The sequence below is a fragment of the Vanacampus margaritifer genome, chromosome 1 (genome assembly GCF_051991255.1).
Source record: "Vanacampus margaritifer isolate UIUO_Vmar chromosome 1, RoL_Vmar_1.0, whole genome shotgun sequence".
Classification (NCBI taxonomy): Eukaryota; Metazoa; Chordata; class Actinopteri; order Syngnathiformes; family Syngnathidae; genus Vanacampus; species Vanacampus margaritifer.
The window spans coordinates 33,736,347-33,754,649 of record NC_135432.1 but is presented as its reverse complement, the minus strand read 5'-3'; the positions used below and the strand labels follow the sequence as shown (position 1 = coordinate 33,754,649).

Below are 18,303 nucleotides of genomic sequence, written 5' to 3'. Positions count from 1 at the left end.
AATCAGCCAGAGGAAAAGTGTGATTATCAGGGTGCTCCATTATCAGACCACTTGGGATCAGCTGCACGTCTTCAAACGAAATGTCGATGCTCCCGCTGGCCAAGGAGGGTTTGTCTTTCAAGGGACACCTGAAAATGCGCAGTGCAGTGGGGGCTCCCCTTGCGAGGGCGGCTGTAATTGAAGTGGAAATGACAAAAAGGACTCTGGAGTCCAGGCTGCCAGGCAGGACTGAGGAATCGCAGAGAGGAGGCAGCTGCCCTCTCCTGGGGTAGTGATGCGGGGAGGGCTGAATTTTCTCACCTTGACGTGCAATTAAGCTGGAAGCATGAGGAAAAAGAGCTCAATACACCAACACAAGTCAACTTCAGTCCTCACATTTTGATGATTTCTGCCAGTGAAGTTTGGACACAAAGTGCTTTCTTTTACTTGGTAAATAATTTGAATCAATTTATTTGTAGAACAAACCAGCCTATTAACATTTCAGTCAATTAATTCACTTCTCAGAAAGTGTCAGCAAACAGTTTTCTATCTAAGAGAGTCGTGTGTGAGGACATTGTCAGTGTAATGAATTACCTAGAACACAAAATAATAGTAGTCAGCAACAAATTTGAAATAGCTACCACTGGTAAAACTTGAGTGTGTACATTAAACACTTTATACAGTATAATTTTGAGTGTTCTCGGATGTAGCCTTAATACAAATTCCCCAAGATTAAGTAGGAAGTAATTACAATTACAACTCAGACATTACAATGGTGAGAGACACTGAATTATTCACGGTAGTGTATTTCACGATGATGTTCATTATATATTACAGAGAGCACAGCAACAGCCAATTTAAGGGTTCAACCAACAGCAGTTTTTGCCTTTTCAAGTTACACGCTTAGCTTGTTAGCAAGCCTCTCAGATTCCTGTAAAAGGTTACAATGGGGTCCAAGGCTGGGAACAAGCTCAAGCACAGAGCTTAATATCAAAATGGTGAAATGAAGACAACCCGACGCCAACGCCGTCTGTTTTTGCTCTCGTTTTCCAATTTCTTGTGCTGTTTTATCAGAGGGTTAAATGAGAGCCAGCACAGCCCGCAAACGGCAAACACTTCCAATTTTTCTTTGTTTTACTTACTGATGCCCACTTGAGCTTCAGCTTCAGTTTGAAGAATCACTCATCGGCTTCCTCATTATCCCTTGCCCTACATCAACATCACAGCAATTCTGCCAGCGAATAGCTGGGTGACATTGAATCATGCCCAACTAGGTTGCTGCCCAAATGGTCTTCTGCATGCAAATGAAATAGAATGTAAATGGAATGAGTAAAGTGCTGGCACCGTTCCAGAAAAAAACATGATTTAGTTGGAACTTTTTCCTACTCCTTTTTGGACCAGCGTTCATGGTGTTTCAGTATTGCATATTTAATATTTATATTGTAGAATGTTTGCTTCTTTTCTTTATTTGTACCGGATCTTTAAAATAATCTTCAATCAAACATTACATTGGTTGTGTACATTTAAACATGGTAATTCCAAGAACTTAACAGACAATTATTATTCTTTATTCGTCTTCTGAACCACTCAATAACACCTCATTTAAAAATGTAATTAAAGATTGAATATTGAGACAGTGTGAAATTTTAATGAATACTTAGTTTATACATTACATCACCTCGGCTAAAAGCCCTTGATCATAGATTTATGTGCATAAATTGAGCAGAGAGAATAAAATACACTTCTGTTAATAGTACACAGAAGGATCTAAATCTTTTGGATAAATTATTAATATTAATATTGATATTATTATTATTATTATTATTGTTAGACAAAAATTATCATCTCAGTTGGCACACTTACTGTGCCCAATATTTACAAGATCATAAAAGATTGTTTCTTAAAACACTAATGGGATTTACAGTATAAGTCTTTCTTTAGATCATTGGTTATTTATTTATTTTTATTTTTTTTGGGGGGGGGCGTCATTTTAGGTATCAAAAGTACTAGTGGTATCAGTACTTGATATTGGTATCTGTGTCTACTTAAAGGTTGAGTACTCATACTGGTATCTGCCCTTGTACTGTACATACTGTATTGTAAGGACTGACTTCCTCTTCCATTAAAATGCAGTTAACACCGACATTACTTTTCTGGACGCACTGGGCATTCCATTGATCCATTTTCTTGCGACTATTCTATTCAGGGTCACGGGAGTGAGCTCGATCCCATCCCAGCTGGTATTGGGCGAGAGGTCAATCGCAGGGCACAAACAGCTATGAGCAATTTAGAGTCTTCAATCAATTTACAGTAACATGCAAGTTATGGGAATGTGGGAGGAAGCCAGAGTACCTTGAGAAAACAGAGAGACCATTCAAAACCCATGAATCCAGAATCTTTTGATTGTCAGGCAGTCTGACGCTGGACATTGAGTGGAAATCCAACAGTCTTGTGGACCGTGCCTTTTGCGAGTATGCGACCCAAACAGTAAAGAAGAACCATTTATCCAAATGCCGACCACCAAATAACCAGCTCAGTGGCTTGTGGTAGAGTGTCCGCCCTGTGACTGGGAGGTTATGGGTTCAATCCCTGGCTGGGTCATACCAAGGACTCTAAAAATGGGACCCATTTGCCTCCCTGCTTGACACTCAGCATTGAGGGTTGGAATGGGTGGGTTATATCACCAAATGATTCCTGAGCGCAGCTGCTGCTCCCTCAGGAGATGGGTCAAAATGCAGAGAATGAATTTCGCCCCACTTAGGTGGGTGTGACAATCAGTGAATTTTAATCTTAATTCTAAAGAAATTGATTGGGTTGAATTAAGACATGACATGTTGGTCTGGTATTCCCCAAAAGACGTTGTGAAAGTGTGACGTTGTGAACGTAATGAAAGAGACCACTCATTTAATGGTGAGTAATCCAGGCTGGACCTCCTGCCCTAAATCAAGATAAGCAACCGATAGATGGATGAATATCTGTGGAGATAATTACAATTTTCCCAGATGTATGACAATACTGGCAATAATTACAGTGTCCTACATGACCTCTTGTTAAATATGTGATACATTGTTGTCATGGTTATGATAAAGATTCTCTTTTCCTATACATGCCTGGGTCACATTCACATCATTTTGAAGCCTTTGAAGGAGACATATGAGGCTTCTTCCCTATAATTGAAAACAGACACAAGTGTCTGTGTCTTGCTTGTCTCCCCACCTCAAGCTGTAATTAGGTGAAGGGATTTACGTGTCCCATTGATGCTTGGAGCCCAGTTGTCAGTCATTCCCCTGGTAGGGTCTCCGAGGGTAAATAGTTCTTAGGTGAGGAACCAGACAAAGAGCGACCCTCACACCCAACATGATTATAACACAAGGAGAACTTCATTTTCCCGCGACCATGCATTTGTTACCGGGGGCTCTCTTCTGCAATGTGGGTCCCCTTTCCTGAGGTCTTACCACTCGTGGACCTGGGTAGCCCAGAAGTTGGCTTTAGGCATGTGTAATATCACATCTCGTTGTTTTTATGTTAATAAAATGTTATCACAGTATATGACATCGGTACAATGGAAGGGACATCAGCTTGGAACTATATGCAGTTTGGAGCTGCTGAAATAGCTTCTGATTAATCATTTAGAAACCAATTCATCACTGAAACACATTAGTGGTGCAATTTTGCCAAATTGGTTGGCACAAGTTTGTTGCTCTAGCTGACTGTATTATGATAAATAAAAATAAAAAAAGGTTGAATGGAACATGAGCACATTTAAACTATAGATAAAGCTGTGTGAAAATATGATTATCATGACCAAAATAATCATGGTTATTATTTTACCGCAATGTTAATGGAAAGGGTGTAACTGATCATGTTTGTTTTTTAATACCACACGGTAGGGCGCGGCATTGATGAGGACTTCTTTACAAGAATGTTAGGACTAGGTTCTGGGTTCTTCTGCATGGTTCTCTTCAGGTAGCCATCATTATGCATATTCCAAAAGCAAGCTAGCCGGGGTTATTATTATTAGATTATTTGAGTCTTTGGAGGGGGCGCTGGAGAGCGCTCCTGCTCAAGACGCCCTGGTTGTGCTGGGGGCACTTCAATGCTCGCCTGTGATGCAATGATGTTGACTCTGCATTCCGCATCCATCCATTGGGGTGAAGGAGGTGGTCCATTTGATGGTGGATCAAACTTCCCACCCTCACCTATAGTCAACGGCTGTGGGTAGGAACAGAAAGAACAAAACCATGGATACAAGCAGCTGGTTAAGATGAATGCCTACAACATGCTGGAGAAACCATGGGCCGGATTTACTAAATGTACCAACTTAACCAAAACCGATTATGTACACTGTTGGTGAGTGTGTCGTGCGTAACCTACGAAGATCATTTCCAAAATGGAAGAAATATTTGCCCTTTGAAATTAAGAGACACAAGATTGCATTTTTGTGGTTGGTGCAGAGACTCTGAAGGTGAGTTCAAGAGTGCAGTTGTCACTCAAACCGAAGTGGAAAGTTCCTTCTGCTCCAAAGTGTTGACATTTCTCATATGTGAGTAAGCAGGCTATGGTGACAACTGGGAGTGAGGGGAATGCCTGCCGACCCACTAAACAACAAACATTTGCTCCACCGAAGACATTTAATAGCTTGGGCTAGGCGCCCGGTCCCCTGTGACAGCAGAAAGAATTTCTCTTGGTTGGTCTTTGTTCATTTCTGCAAAGCTTAAAAATAATACATCTTTCTTTCTCAATGCTTCAAGCAATGACGTAGGTCAGGTTTTTTTAGTGCTTCAAATTGACATCCCTATTAACACAACATAATGTGCTGTATAATCAAGCAGTGCGTTCATTTCGAAGCTTGACAGTTTGATCCATGTGTTTTTTTTTGACTCATTTGCAGCAAAGACGTTGGTGAATGTTCCTCTGTGACTGATTGATATGCCAAATGACATAAATGCTGTCTTTCTCTTTTTCCCTTTTTTTGCATCTGTCTGATATATATTCAGGTGGTCGTACTGTGTATTGAAGCATCTGTCAACAGTAAGCAGCACAGCACCCATGAAGGCTTTTGCATATTCACTTTGATGTCACCAATATGTCAAGGTGAGTCCAATCCCCAAGGCAGCCACATGTTCAGACATCCTGAGCTGCTAATGAGCCAGACACACTTTGGTTAACTACAAACGGGCCTTTCTACTTTAGTATTTCCTTGTTTGTTCTCTTTGGAGCAAATCCCTCCTCAGTTTAAAGGAAGGCTTCATTAATTTTACATGTGTGGCTTGATTGGTAGTAATTAATTAGTTTACTGTAGTTTGGAACAATGCAACAGCAACAGCAGAAAGACATGCCACTTATATTGATATATTCCACTTTTATGTATTTAAAGCAGTACAAATTCATTAGACGATTGTCCTTGCGTGTACAGCTCCCGAACGAGCCACTCGTTTTCCAAAGTTTTTGTGCCTAAAAATACCATCCCGCGCCGTATCGTCCACATCCAAAGTAGAAACGATAGCTCAAAACAATAAGGCTTCATTCTTTCAGGATTAACGCTGGTTGCATTCCATTTGGCATAGCTGCATATCGTTGTGCAGCGTAATCCAACATTTACGCAAGTGACGGTCATTTAATGCTTTAGTATTTTTAAAATATTTTTTAAAGTTACTAAATGTACATGAAAATTCATCATATCAAATTATGGAAAAATAATACTTTTTATCGATGCGAATGGAGCACATATATAGTAACGTAAACTATCCCTTTAATTCATAATAATTCTATTTTCCTTGTGCCCCCACCCTCAATCCACATCAGCTGACTGTAATGTTATTAAAACAAAGTATGCCCTGTAACAGAGGTCATCAATTAAAAGTCAAGTTCTGCAACATCATTTTGTTTTAGCAAACATTGGATTATGGTCCAGTTAACTGTCGATTGAAAGAAAGGTCCTGAAAATGCAACTGTATAGCATTACAACAATTTATGTTTGATTTATTTTGTCTTGGACTTATAGAAAAGTCACCATTTAAGACGGTGGGTGAAAGACGACCATTATTTGAAACACGGCTTGCTTTGTTTTGGTCCTCCTACATGTGTGGATATTACAGTGACTTTTTGCCCATTTCGATCAACCGCGCCAGCTCCCACTGACCACTTGACAATTGTGATACCCCATGGCATCATAAAGCAGCATACTTCAAAGCATAGCCTGCTGTGCGTTATCAAGTAAAGCACGAAATAGCTGTAAAGCTGTGAGGAACATTACAACTAATTAGCTATTAGTGTATCTGGGGTAAAAGAGTGTAATGAATCATGTTTCTAACCAGTAGTGTTGTTTGTCCGGCGGAATTGCCTCTCTTTCTACATCCACGTGTGTGTGTGCGTGTGTGTGTGTTTTGAATTATAAAGCCACATTGGCAGTCATTACTATGCAGCAGGCGAGTGACAAGCTATTAGGCTCCCCTGCAGCAGCGCAACTCCTCCTCTCCTTATATTTAATAATGAAGACAGAATATCTATATCAAAATAAATGTCGGGGGGAAAACAACAGATATAAATAAAGGACTGGTACTGGTGATATTCTTTTTCTTTGCATTTAGGCAGCTGTAGCCAAGCGATAAAGATGATCAGTTTCTATTGTGCGCACCCTGGTTTAAGACCATCCCCCCGGACACATGGCTGTCGTGTCCTTGAGCAAGACTCTGTTGCCACTGATCACACGTAGGGCCTCATCATCCATGGGGCGCACCAATTTGCACAAGGATGCTTTTGCACAAATACACAGTGGATGTGACATTAAGTGCTCCCATGAGGTGCCCAACTTAACGCCATTTGCATAAGGCATGTTTGGAAATTTGCTCTGATACCGCTGAGAGTGACGCACCGTGTCCCCATGAGTTGGAGCGCATATGAGCACTTGTTTTTGGTACACTCTGAATAACCAAATAGGCCGACACCACAGGGGGTAGGCCTCGGTCACATTTGTCCGACATCGGATTGGTGTATCTAAGCTTTTACAGCATGCTAAAAAAAAGTGGCCAACGTCTGTGTAAATTGTATTTTCTTTTCTTCCTCTCTGGCAGTGAGCCATTAATCTGATCAAATCTAATTGTCCATTTAGAGCACTCCAGTTTGATGGGTCTTGCTAATTGGTCCCACATTAACAACCACAATTACTACTGCAGCCACAAGATAATGTGTTTCACCGCATTGCCCCTACCCCCCCCCCATCCCCCGCCCACCCCAACTCCCACCCCCAAACATATTCATTGGTTCTTAATGTATTTTTTTTTTCATACTGATTTGTGCATGTTCATGTCTCAGTTCAAACTTCTAACTTTGAGTATTGTGTGTTGGCGTGTGAGTGGGAAGTTGCTAATAAATTACATTACTTTGTGGAGTGATAAAAGCAGCGACCAACAGAGCATCTGGCATATTTTGTTACTTTGTTCCAACCAAGTGTGTGATCAAGTTCTCAAGTGGGCCACTCACTCACTCACTCACTCACTCACCTGTGCTCAGCACAAGTTTTTCTGCACTTGTTCCGTGTGTGTGCGTGCGCGTGCGTGCGCTCGTGTATATGTGTATATATATATATATATATATATATATATATATATATTAATCGCACATTTTAGATCTCAATGTATATCTAAATTTATAATAAAGTGTACTATATTTTTTATGAACATAAATGTGGGAAGCAATGTTGTATTTTACAATAACAAAATAAAAATACCACAAAAAGAAAAGAAAAAAAAATATATATATATATATGTGTGTGTGTGTGTGTGCATACCACCAGTTACAAAAAATTGGTCATGTATGTGCTGTAAATAAGTAATGTGTATATAAATAATAAACCCTGTCTAGAACACATATAATTCTTTGTTTGCAAAAGATTTACAACTGTAATATACCACAGCAGCAGATAATGCTGCAGCTGTGTCACTGTCTTCTCTTATCGCTCAGTTGTAGGCAGTCATAAATTAAAGCCTTTGTGGATTGTAGTGGGAAGAGGATAAAAATAAATAAAAACAAACTGTGATAAATAATGTAATACAGTTTGCCCCATAAAAACACTGAAAAATATACACGACTGCGATCATACGAGTAACACAAATTCATTGGATCAATACTTGGTTTGATTTTAGAAATAATTAACAAACTGGCCACACCACATTAAAAACCTTTTACAAATTAAATGAAATCTAAGGCAGTGCTACAGTAACAAACATATTATATGACTGTGATGTATGTCATAACAGTTAATTAGTGGCTGTGTGAATGTTAATGCAAAAGCGGTTGCTTCGATCTGCTTGTGGTGATCACATTGAGGTTGTTACTTGACGCTTATTCTTAACTGTAAACTCAATTGATGTTATATTAGCTGTTAGGATATTAGTGAGTCTCTATACCTCTAATAATAATAATAATAATAATAATAAATTAGTTTTGTAATGCACTTTTCATCAACGTGATCTCAATCTGCTACAGAGAAAAAAATAAAATAAAATCATGTTCATAATTAAATGTCATAGGTCTTTCAAAATAAAGGTTTTCAGGCCTGATTTAAAAGAGTCTAGGCTCTGAATGGCCCTCAACTGGGTTGGGAGGCTGTTCCAGAGTCGCGGTGCGGCTGCGCAAAAAGCTCGGCCTCCCATGGTGGAGAGTCTGGTACTAGGGACTTGGAGGAGCAACGTGTTTGAAGATCTGAGGGTGCGGGTGGAGGATTGTACCGTGATGAGTTCTTTGAATGTCGGTGCGAATCCATGGATGCATTTATGAGTAAGTAGCAGAATTTTGTCATTGATCCGGGATGAAATGGGGAGCCAGTGCAGTGATTTGAGAATGGGGGTGATGTGTTCGTATTTTTTGGCTCTCATCAGCACCCTGGCAGCGGTATTTCGAATATATTGCAGCTTCTGGATGGACTTGCCAGGTAGCCTCTGTGCCAAATGTGCCAAAAACACTGCAGCTGGGGATGATAAGAATGATTGACAGCTTCTTGAATGTTTAAGGCACAGAGCACTTTAAGCACCAATACTTTTGAGGAAGTTACCTGTCTTGTGGAATTGTGCTTCAAATAAAGAGCTTTATGATAAACAAATTGCTAATTAATCATTTATCAGTCATTATTGCCCACAGTGACCGGCAGCAATTTTCTTCCCCCCCAAAAAAGGGTGAACCTTATGAAAATGTGGTGTTGAAAGTGATGCAGTTGAAAATTTGGATGCCCTTAATGTTTGTTTTGGCGCATCAAAAAATAAAGTTGGGTGCACCTGTGCAGGGTGCACAAGTGAGAGTCCTGCAAAATGTGGTGCTTGTACATGTACAGTCTAAAACCCGCCGCACATTGAGCAATGCTGCTGAATACAACTGAAGCAGACTAAGAGAGCAGCTGTTCTCACTTGGGTCAAGCCCCATCAAACTCCCCGCTCCCAACCTTCATGGTTCTTTATTTCATGGTGCATCTATTATGTCTTCACCCAATTAGATGTCAATACAATGAACACTTGAGCAAATACCAATTAACCTAATTAAACTTATAGACTGATTCCGTGTCCGCTTAACATTGACTATATGGGCATTTTAATTAGTGGTTAATGAGAGACACTTGTTGAGTGCTTTCAAATAAAGCCCCACTGTAATTGTCTGTATGATTGGCGTAGAAATGACATTGAGATTGTGTTGTTGATATTTTAGTATTGTGCTTTACTGTGAGGCTATAGGGCAGGGCTATTCAATTACAAATTCATTCATCCACCCATCCATCCATTCATCTGCTTAACCGCTTGTCCTCAAAAGGGTCGTGGGGGGCGCTGGAGCCTATCTCAGCTGGCTTCGGGCAGTAGGCGGGGTACACCCCGAACTGGTTGCCAGCCAATCGTAGGGCACACAGAGACGAACAACCATCAGCACTCACAATTACACCTATAGACATTTTGGAGTGTTCAATTAACATGTCTTTGGAATGTGGGAGGAAACCGGAGTACCCGGAGAAAACCCACGCAAGCACGGGGAAAACATGCAAACTCCACCCAGGAAGGCCGAAGCCCGGACTCGATCTCACATCCTCTGCACTGGGAGGCAAGAAATGGAGCCGGGCCAGACGCATTCGGCACCCAGTAAACAGCTGATAATGGCATATTTCCAACCAATATGGATGATTTTTGTTTCTCTTCCTTTTGGCAAAGGCATATCAACACAAACAGAAAAACAAAGCTGTTATTGAACAGAACCTGAGGTGTGTTTTTTTTACTTAAAATAATACATTTAATACAAAAATAAAATAAAATTGTGTATATAATCATTTTGGTCACATTTTAACCAAGTGTACCTCAAAGTGCATAAAAACACAAATAACGTTTTTTTTTCCCGGTTGACTCAACTTGGAACATTACAAAGTGCATTTAAGTGTGTTTAAGCTCCTGTTAAGTTTCGCACACAACTCCATTTGATATACGATACAGTGTAAGAATGTCATCAGGGGCGCAACAGCAGAGCAACGTGCTGCCAATCCACATATTTTACCTGCTATGGATAGAGTCCCATCTTCTCACAATACATGCTCCATAACCAGACAGAGGAATGTTGAAATCTTCTCAAAGACCACCTCACCAGTTGTGTGTCTTTCTAACGGCAGTAAGCCAAGCATATGCCGCCAAATAAACGGACAAATAAGTACAACTGTGCAGTATCAGTTCTGTCCGTGGACTTATCTACGGCTCTGGACATGACATCGAGTTCATTCAACAGCTTTTCACTTTCAAACACGTCTGGAGGTAAAATTCCAACCCTGTGAATATTTGATGGTTTTCATTGTAAAATTTCCGTTTGGAAGTTGAAAGGGACTTTTTTTTTCAGTTATCTTGGCACTACTCCTGTTAGCTCCACTAGCCGCGCTTCTTTGCTAGGCTAAGAGGAGGGTTGCATTTACGGTGCGAAACACTGTAATACCTTAATTTGTGAAATCTTGCAAACGGAGATGCCCTCTCCATATTTTGAATGCAATTCAATTCAGGTGAGCTGGACCAGAGGCTGGGCCACTCGGGGGTTGGTTCTCGGCCACATGTGGCTTAGGGTTATAATTTCTCAGTTGTGTGTAAATCGTTTCTTATGCCCCAAGGCTTGCACACTTTTCATCTACACATTTTCCAGTCCAGACTTCTGACATACTTATTGCATGTAACCTAGGAATGAGTGGGCAAACAACAAAGAGGGGTAATTCTTTGAGGATGGCCGGCGGTTTCCTGAGACTTGTGAAAAATCTATGCAATTTATTCAAATTCATTACAAAAACAAAACACATTAAATATAAAACTACCTTACGTTAGTGTATGTGGTGTCGGCCAATTGGGACCTCTGCACTGCTCCATCTAGCACACTAACACTTTTTTTTTATTCTGTGTGAAAATCCATAAAAACATTTTATGGGAATACTATGCTGAATACATGTTTGGAGGTCCACCAATTTATTTATTTTTAAAAGAGGATGTGCCTGCCGTTCTATTGATTAGCGATGCCCAACCTTTCTCGCCCCACGGACCAGGTTATGATTGAATATACCTGTAGAACTCACCACTGTGCCATCACAATTGACTGAAGTTGTTGTATAGTGGGAGCCGTGCGCTTTAAAAAAAAAACTTTGAAAACTTGTCTGGTGATAAGGTGAAAAAAAAGTCCACTTCGGCTAAAACACTTTAAACTCCGAGCTCCAGAACCTCCTTGCTAAGCTCAGTAAACATGTTTTATTCCGTCAATATGACTTTGTACATTTTATAGTTTTCTGGAACATGCTTTTGTGTGGCGACATATGTTGTAATTGTTAAAAGTTTTAAGTTTCAGCTTCACGGGGTGCTAGACTTACTAGCCTCTATACTGTGCAAGATGAAAAAAGTGCTTAAGTTGAGCATGGACGGGAAGTCAGAGTTGACATTTTATGGTTGCTCCACCCACAGTGTGTACTGCATCTGGCAAAAAAGGTGGATAAATGAGAGACTCCGTTGAGTCTGCGCAGCCAGAAAAGTGCATAGCTGTGTGCCTTTTCTGATTTGAGTAAACGGGATATCAGGACTGTTATTAGGCTCCTGCAGAGCTTGTTGATGAGCTGATTATAGGAAATCAGGTGTGTTGGAGCGCAAAAACATCTAAAACCTGCAGGATTGTAGTCCTCGAGGACTAGGATTGGGAAACCTGCCATAGACAATCGAAAATAGATTGTGCAGGGGGCGCGGATCGTGCCTTGACAGTGTAACTAGTTTACGGAAGGGGTGAATGTTAATTGCCAAATTACATTTTTAAAAATACAGAGACATAATGTGAATTGTAGGTACGGTTGGGGAATCTAAGGTCCAGAAAGTAAAAACCTTGCCACAGATTGTCTTTAGCCATAGGTGCTTCTACTCAACTGATTGTAGGATACATTGATCAGTGACACTTCAAACGCACCTAGTGATGGCAAAATCAAAACAGTGTTTCGGTACGTATTGAAACCTAGGCGGAACTTGCGATTCAAATCACTGTTCCAAGGTCTGTATCAGAAGGACAATGTCACGTGACTGTTCAATTTCACGTTCCATTACACCCGCAATTGTTTTGATCAGTGTTTGTTTCAGCAAGTAAAAAGTGATCACACTACAAACACTAAGTGATTGAGAAAAATATATCCTTTCATACAAACCCAAATAAATCATAAAAAGTTAAGAGACAAAAAGACATACAAAAAATAGCAATTCCACTCCACATAACAGTCTTTTGATTGAATGTGATGTTCTAACCAGTAGAGGACAAAATTGATTTATTGAATCAAACAAAACATTTAAGAAGTCATCAAGTTATATTGAGAAATAATAATCTAGTTCAAAGGCAAAATAAAAAACAAACCATGAATATTATTTCTCTCTCTTAGGGCATCCATTACAATTTATTATGCTGATTGCTAATTGTGTGACAGCCAATAGCTACTTTCCTTACTGGGGAGTTTGCAACACTGCTCTACTGTTTGAATGTGTTGATTCTTTTTTTTTCCCCAATCAATTGTTCCAAATAATTCAATCGTTTCAGTGTTCCATTTCTGCCATCCCTACCTCGCGAGGGCTGCCTCAGGTACGAATGTAAACTTTGGCAGGAGCGCATGATAGAATATGATTTGAAGATGTCTTTCGCAAAAGCCTGCGGGAAAGTACACAAGAACTACATAAGCCTATTGAGAAGGACTCGGACAGCAAGATAAAAGTAGTCTCCATTTCGCCTCTGTTTCCCTCCACCACACAGGGTTAGTGCTACACTGGGGCTACAGAGGGCTACAGCCCTGTCAGAAATTTCCAGCATTCTAAAATATGCTTATGAATCGGTTTTTTTTTTCAGGCCATGTATTGGTCGAGACAAAATCCCCACGTGTATCAAGAACTATCCTGCACTACTGTTGGGCCTTGTCCACACAAAACAATATTTTTCCACTCCCGTGTATGAAAAATATCCGTCCACAGTAAAACGCATAAGTATGTTTTTAAGCTCATTTACAAGCATGCCAAGCCTCTATGAGGCATTAGTTATTCAAATACTGCTCATCTCTTCACGTCACTTCCACCAATATGTCACACTAGTACAGACTTGTCCGTGCGCACAAGCCTTTTTTGTTTAGTTTTTTAAATAATGAAGAAATACGTGGACAATCAGAGTGAGTACATCATAATGGAGCATAGAGGAAAAACAAAAGGTAAATACAAAATAAAAGACAAGCAAAGTTTGTTTGGTTTTAAACAACTTTGTTTATGCAACTCACAATACCAAAAAGTGAAGCTTATTTAGTGGAAGATTTTAGGACCTGGGGGAAGATCGCACAGGTCAACTGTCCTGACAGCATGCCACTCCCTAGTCACTTTTTAGAGCCGTGCCCTTAGTCCTAAAACACCTGCACTCTTCCCCCACGACCTAAAACCTTCCTTTACACATACACAAGTCAATGCTGAGCGTCTCAAAAGACGTCTAATCAGTTTCCCCATTTGACGGGAGAGATGACCCAGGCAATCCTATCCACAAGAACAAAGGCTATAACAAGCAAACATTGCCTGGCAGTGGATAACGGACGCAGCAGCAGAGAGTTGTTCTTTTATACTCCCCCGCCACTACCACAATGTCTTCTGGCATCGGATCAAACAATTTGGATGACTCGGCTCACTCACCTCGTACTTCCATCTCTTTCAACGTGGATCCGTGTGGTTTCACGTCTGACACCGAGCAGATGAGCAGCACACCTGCAGTAAACAAAGGAGAGAGCTCCTTGAGGTTTGTGTTTGAGTGACGTGTGTAGAGCGAAGACGTAAATCTCCGTTTATGACTGTCCACACGCAAACGCAGATCTGGAGAAATCCACAAATGTGCACTTTGGCCAGAGTTTTTAGTAAACTTCGTTTTTAATGGGTGGGGGGGGGGTATCCTCGGGGATATGTGGATGACAAGGCAAAATGGAGAAAAATATGTCTGTTTGCAAAAACCCTGGCTATGTGTAATCAGGGCCTTAGGCACAAGTCTGTGCTTGTGTGACGTTTTGTGGAAGCGATGTCAAGAGACGAGCAGCATTTGGCTAGTAACTACTGCCGCCTAGAGGCTTGGCATGCTTGTAAATGAGCTTAAAAATACACTTCTACGTATGAGTGTGGACGCTTTTTTTTTTTTTATAAGCGAAGGCAGTGTGACACAATATTTTCCAAGACGGGGATGGGAGGAATACTGTTTAAAAAAAAACAGCTACGTGTGGACAAAATCTTAGTCTTATTGTAATACCACAAGCTTTCCCGTGATATTGCAATAATTATTATATCATAAGATTAATACTGTGATGAAACTGAACGGTGATATTTGGATATGGTTATAACTCTTAATATTTAGCGATAATTTAAATACTTTTTCTACCTCATCCTCTCACCACTGACCACCTGACTTAATATGCGCCTACAACTTATGTTTTTTCTGTATATGTTTCATGTGGGCTAAACTAGACTAGACAAAGGATGTGCGATGGAGATTAGGGAAACATGCGGTCCTCTTACTGACACTGTAACGCCCACGATCGTCTCACCATGGTGTCATTAGTAGGATGAGAGCCTTCTGGTGTGCCGTTATTGTTGGAGTATTTTTTTATTGTTATTATTTTACGACAGTACAGTGACTTTAAAGGCTTTCCATACATGGCTACAAATTCACTCAGATTCCATCATTTATAAAAGCAACCATGCTCCGGTATTTTTTATAGAAAATTGTTGTTGCTCACAGGGAGGCCATTTTGCAGTTGGTCAAGTGCAGCTTGAGAGATGGAAGCTAATTTTCAGGGTAGCATAGATAGGCAGTGGGTACTGATGTTTTCTAGAGCATTACATTCTGGCTGGTATTATGACCAAACTTTTACCACTCAAAGAGCAGACTCTTGTGTACTTATCGACATATTTGACTTGAGCCGTGTCATCTCAGTGGCTCAGCCCAACATTATGTTCCATAGAGCAGGAGAGTAGATCCATCAATATGTCAAAAACCGTGAAAATGGAGCACATTAAACCACTCACACAGAGGCAGTCCTCTGCAGGCCTGGACAACAAATTGATTTTAAAGCTGTTTTCTTTCTTTTTCTTTACTATGACCCATAACAGTTAACCTTGTCTGCATCCCAGCAGGAAAATCCTCACTGGGCCAAAGTATTCATTTGAGTCTTCTTGCAGCCGCAGCAGAGGAAGCATATCATTAGGTTCTCTTCTAACATGCACATATCATTTACATTTTGAGCCTATAAGTTCCATGTCACCATAGCAACACTTTCATGAGGTGTTTTTTCTTCAATCATGGCCATGCAATCCTTCATACATGATGTATGACGTGTCTAACCAATGTCTACGCTATACTTGACGCACCGACTAAGACGCGCTTCTGCACAACTCCTAACTGTATGTTTTTTTCCATTTAAAAGATCGTTTTATTGCAGCGTGATTCCAGCTCAAGCAAAAACATTGTTTAAGGTCATTACCTCGTCTCTAAATATTCCATGTTGACCAGTTTGCTGGGGATGAATTAAAAATAATTACTGAACCAAACTGAGTGTGACTAAAGCTATGTTCACACCACAGTATGATTTGGAATAGTAAATCCGGATGTTGCTTGTTCCCACCAGCTATGTTAACAGCATGACATCATAAAAGAAGAGCAACCCAAGCAGGACGCAATTTACCGTAATTTCCGCACTATTGAGGGCGCCTTAATATAAGTCACAAACACTGAAAGGGTCCATATTATGGGAAATCAACTTTTTTTTTAGCCATGTTAAAATGCCAATTCATCACCCAGAACACCCCCAAAATGGGATTCACCCATCCAGTTCATTCCTGCTCTCTAAGCATTAGTCCCTCCCTCACAACCCAAGAAGTCAAGTGGGTCCTCACTTTATGACATGGAAAAGTGAGGACCGCCTCTGTAGACTAAACACATGCCCACTTGCCCGAGAGCTCCGGATGTCATGTGACTAATCCCTGTGTGCATTTGTTATGTTTTGTCCATCCAAGTGAATTAACTTTTCACTTTTATACATAAAGATGACTTGACATGATTTTTCTCCCATTTGATTTATTGTTAGCCATTCAACAAAACATTACAAACATCAAAATCATGTACGCATTTAAATAAATAAATGAAAAAACATTTAAACAAACAAACCCAAACACGTTAAATTGACGACAGGTATTGAGATGGGCCGTTATAGTTGAGCCAAGCATCTTTGAAAAACTGCCAGTGTGGGAGAGTTAACAACATCACTAGTAAGATTATTCCATAGAGGCACTGCACAGTTACTAAAAAAAAAAAACGTTTCCAAAGGTCCAATTTAGAATGTTTCACCTGAAGTTTTAAATATGACCACTTGTTCGATCAGACAGTGCATACTCCAAAAATTAATGAAAATTAATGTCTGTGATTAATCTAGATCAGATCAAACATAACACAACAATGAGTTAGGGATTGAAGATTAAGGTTGGTTAAACGCTAGTGATGTCCCAATCCAACCACGTGATTGGAAATCGCATCTGATCACAAGGTTGCTAAATCGATCAGAATCGGGCGTTGTCTCCCAATCAAGACTTGGATAAATATATGAGGTTATTTTCATCACTTTTTTTTGTCAGATCTGGAGTTACATGTTGGCACAGAGTAAGACCTCTTATTTTCCACAGGGTTAAGCGTGCGGCATGACGTCACTTTGCAACAAAGACACTATTGGCTGAATACCGTCAAGTGGGCAAAACAAGGAAATAGTTATTAGTTGCGCAGTATGTTGGCTGTGTGGAGGTATTTGGAAGTGGATGATAATACGGTATTATCTTTAATGTGGAAAGCAGAGACAGTGTGACTTGCAGTGTGTTCAATGTGAGCATTTCGTGTGGCGGCGAAACGCTGCTTGCTTCCCCGCTGGCTCCCGCGCCAGAAACTCTGGACGTGCTTCGGGCCCGTTCCGCGGATCCGGTAACGTTGGTCGCCCTTCGTCGGCACACCAGCACCTAGCCTAGCCTGGTGCGAATTAAGAGTGTTGATTGTCCTTCGCGGGGTCGCCGATCCCGCCCGGGCCGGCAGTCTAGCCTGGTGTGATTAAATTAAGATTAAATAAATGTTTGCCCTTCAAATGTAGCTTTTTGGCATGAACCCTTGTTAGCCTGTAAAAATCCTTAAATTAGCCACATCATTGTTTAAGATGCAGGATTCAAAGTGTGTTATACCAGAAATGACTAGAGAACATCCACCATTTTGTGTTATTTTACTTGAAAAGAAATAATGGTTTTTTTTTTGTATTCACACAAACCATGCTTGACTTCACTTTCCCTCTTAGGTCGACTGGCCTACACTCACACTACACTTTAAGCATTCAGGCTTTGGCCTTCATATCAGTAAACAAGTCTGCAGTGTTTATATCTTTTGTTAAAAGTTGTGGTTGTCCATAACTTTTTAAAGGAGCGATCACAGTGGCTTATATAGCTCTTAAGAAATAAGTATTGGGCTTTTTGTCAAATGGACGAAGCCCAGCATGGATTGCCTATTGTGAGTATGCCCCTTTGTGACTTAGTAAATCCTCTCCCACTTGAGCATTTCTGACTCAAGGAAAGGCTATAGCTAAATTTGAAGCTTAGCAGATCCGATGGGTGGAATCATTTATTTACCAGGCTCGTACTGAGCAGCGTGGCCTCTGACCACACCACCTGCTGCCTGGAGATTGCAGCTTCACCTGCGAGTGCGAGTGGCAGCTGGGGGCAGCCAGTCCAAGGGGGTTATCACGCCATCCGTGTGCATCAGAATGTCTGA

The 18,303-nt window shown here is 40.6% G+C and overlaps 1 long non-coding RNA gene across 1 annotated transcript; it reads right to left on the bottom strand.

The window, feature by feature from the left end:
• Window positions 1-442: 442 nt before the first annotated feature.
• Window positions 443-16,343, bottom strand: LOC144038074 (uncharacterized). Its single transcript, XR_013289144.1, has 3 exons — window positions 15,989-16,343; window positions 14,157-14,228; window positions 443-4,191 (listed from the first exon to the last, which is right to left on the bottom strand). It is a non-coding gene; the product is annotated as an uncharacterized LOC144038074 (long non-coding RNA).
• Between the last annotated feature and the right edge of the window lie 1,960 nt (window positions 16,344-18,303).